Here is a 3,698-nt window from a genome sequence, read left to right as displayed (position 1 = left end):
GGTTTCTTGGACAGACAATCCCATTCATTTCTAATGGGAGATTACAGTTTACAGTACAGTGTTCCTGATGACAAGCCTGTTTCCTGGTCTAGAAGTTATTGATTTTCAGACTAAATTTAGACTAAAACTAGACCTTTTGGATTACCAGTCCGTAGGATGTGATAGCACTCACTCTCTCACTGTTAAACCAGGTTGATCGTCTACGGAGAAATTGAGACCAGCAGGTTTGTGTTTAACTTGCCACAAGACTTGGATCAAAACCTTCATCTGGACTTTGCAGCTCTTAAAGAGTTTGTCCCCCAAGCTGAATCAAAGACAAGAACCTAAGTCTAATCTTGGACTAAGGTTAGACCCCATCTGGACGCTGTGACCTTTGACCCTTGACCTCCTTACTGTTGGTTTCTTGCAATGTTGGTGATCTAGGAATTGAAGCTACTGTTGACTTCAGTGGAAAAGAGAGTCAGCTAAATGACGAAGATAGAAATATGAAATGTTAGTCCAATCTTAAACTGGAGCGGAACAAGTACCAGAGCTGGGAGGGTGAGTTACCGACTGGTCAGGATGAAGTTGCCGCCTGTCTTACTGACTGTTGTCTTACTGACCGGCTGGTGTGTCCGACCGGTCACAGGTGACTACGCACCCTCCGATACAGAGTCGGACATCGGCCGTGATGAGGACGTTCACCCCGACACAAACATGGAAACAAACGAGAATGTACCGGACGCAAACATTGAAACGAACGCAGACGTACCGGATACAAACACCGGAATGAACGCGGACGCACCGTATACAAACACCGGAACGAACGTTCCGGATACAAACACCGGAACGAACACCGGAATGAACACCGGAATGGACGCACCGGATACAAACACTGGAATGAACACCGGAACGAACACCGGAACGAACACCGGAACGAACACCGGAATGAACACCGGAACGGACGCACTGGATACAAACACTGGAACGAACACCGGAACGAACACCGGAACGAACACCGGAACGAACACCGGAACAAACACCGGAACGAACACCGGAATGAACACCGGAACGGACGCACTGGATATAAACACTGGAACGAACACCGGAACGAACACCGGAACGAACACCGGAATGAACACCGGAACGGACGCACCGGATACAAACACCGGAACGAACGCGGACACACCAGATACAAACACCGGAACGAACACCGGAACGAACACCGGAACGAACACCGGAACGAACACCGGAACGAACACCGGAACGAACACCGGAACGAACACCGGAACGAACGCGGACGTACCGGATACAAACACCAGAATGAATGCGTTTGTTCCGGATACAAACACCGGAATAAACTGGGACGTACCAGACGCCAACATCGACATGAACAATGCCGACTGGCATCCTCCAACCTCCTACCCAGAAATATACTCTGACCTGCGCCCTGACGCCCCCCCCGGTGATCCGTGGTGGTGTTACCGGCGGTGACGACACCACCAACGCCACGTACAACCAGACTATTGGCAGTTCAGCAACAGAGTGCGGTGAGTACAGCAGCCAGGTCACGGCTAACGGACAGTGTCGGCTGATGGCGACGCTGCCTCCGGTGGGAACGCAGCAGAAACGATGCCCGGACATGTTCCGATGTACAGACGACGTCTCCTATTGGCTGCACGAGAACCAGAACAGGAAGGAGCAGCTTGAGGACCTAAGGGAGACCATGTCGCAGCTCCAGGAGGAGCTGAGGAACCACAGGCATCGCATCAAGGCCTTGGAGATGCAGGTACAACGGCTGTTTTCTCTTTGGTCCTCTGGATCCGATCTGGATCAGAATTTTCTCATCCTTGTTTTTAGCTTGATGACAATGCATTTTTTGACCTTATCTTATGGGTTTTGAAAATGTTTTATTAGCTCAAGAGGTTGGAGAATTGTCCCAACCCACAGAGGAGCAGGGAATCCTTTAGAGATACAAGGCTTTCACCCAACAGCGACAATATAATGCTGCTTGACAGGAAGACAAATTTATAGTTTTATAGTAATTCCAACTTTCATTGTCAAAGTAAGAGATAATCTACAGTGGGCAGGTCATTATCACAAAATAATCCCCAACAGGTTGAATCAAACCTTGATGCAAAGCGGAGGCTCGCTGTACGTTATCCTGCGCTATTTACCAAAGACAATCACCAAATAATGATTTAAAATTATTTTATTACAAGCTAAACAAATTAGCAGCTTCCAGCAAGAAGCAAATCTTAGTTATTCTACATCCAAAAAAATATCAGCAGTGTAGCCTGTGATCATTCAGCTTGACAATAAATACTCTAACAATGTTAACAATGTACAACCGACTAAAACATGACATCTCATTTGTTGTACATTAATTTGAACGTTTACCACGGTAGTTTTTAGTCAGAATAGAAAAGATCAAAAGTCGGATGTTGTTTCCATGGAAACATCACTTAACATATTGCTCGGTCACAAGTTTCTTGTGCATATGTAACGATGTATGACAAGATGTAAACAGCGAGGTGTTGCTAGGGTTACGAGTGCCGTTGTGGTGAGATTTTGGCACCAAAATGCCTCTCAGCCAATCATGTTGCTCGGTCAGAACTGCTGTAAGATATATTATAATTTTATTGAAAGTATTTCACAGTAGCAAAAGTCTAAATATTTTAGTATGGGAGGCTCCAGTGGGAATTAATATTATTGACAAATATTAATAATCATAATAATCATATTCAGGATTTTTTATTTAAATGCACTTTTCATTAAAAGCGCTACAGGAGAAAGATAATTCAAAGCAGGTAAAACACAGCAGCAAAGAAATGAAATGCAAAGCAATGGGGGAAAAGTGATAAAAATAAAAACATTACCTACAACAGCACCCCTCCTCTCTCTTTATCCTCTCTCTCTTTATCCCTCTCTCTCTCTCTTTATCTCTCTGTCTTCACACCCACTAAGTCCTCCTTAACCCTGAATGCTAACAGGATTAGCTCCAGGCTCCACATATCTCCTCTCTACCTGACCCAGAGAGCCTCTTTCTGGGCCGCGCCGCCTGCATGCCTCCCCTCCGCTCCTGGAGCTCTGTGGCTGTTAGCAAGTTGATGCACCAGGCAATCTTCTGGGGCAATGTTCTGAGCAATGTTTCTGAGCAATGTTTCTGACAATGTTCTGAGCAATTTTCTGAGCAATGTTTCTGAGCAATGTCCTGAGCAACTGGCAACACAGTGAGCTGCAGGGTCAGAAATGAATCAAATGACAGCTGGAGCAATAAAATGTTGACGAATGCCTGTTTCTCTCTCCTGATCTTTGTTTTCAAGAGGCTGCAGATTGAATTCTCTTCTCTCTCTCTCTCTCTCTCTCTCTGTCTCTCCCCTCGCTCTCTCTCTCTCTCTCTCTCTCTGTCTCTCTCTCTCTGTCTCTCTCTCTCTGTCTCTCCTCGCTCTCTCTCTCTCTCTGTCTCTCTCTCTCTGTCTCTCTCTCTCTCGTAAACAACGCAGACATACAATATTAAAAGTGGAAACAGCCTAAGAAACAAATCTCTCTCTCTTTCTCTCTCTCTCTCTCTCTCTCCCTCTCTTTTTTCTCTCTCTCTCTCTCTCCCTCCCTCTCTTTCTCTCTCTCTCTCTCTCTTTATGTGGCACAGTCTCTCCACACTCTGTGTCATGTCAGACATTCAACTGCAAGAAGGAAACAGAGAAAAGGAAACTCAT

The 3,698-nt window shown here is 45.8% G+C and overlaps 1 pseudogene; it reads left to right on the top strand.

Annotated features, from left to right (window-relative positions):
• Positions 1-561: 561 nt before the first annotated feature.
• LOC139914414 (uncharacterized) overlaps positions 562-3,698 on the top strand; it is an 11,783-nt pseudogene continuing 8,646 nt past the window's right edge.

The sequence above is a fragment of the Centroberyx gerrardi genome, chromosome 21 (assembly GCF_048128805.1).
Source record: "Centroberyx gerrardi isolate f3 chromosome 21, fCenGer3.hap1.cur.20231027, whole genome shotgun sequence".
NCBI classification, from domain to species: Eukaryota; Metazoa; Chordata; class Actinopteri; order Beryciformes; family Berycidae; genus Centroberyx; species Centroberyx gerrardi.
Note: the sequence above shows the minus strand (reverse complement) of the source record. Positions and strands in the feature narration are given on the sequence as shown.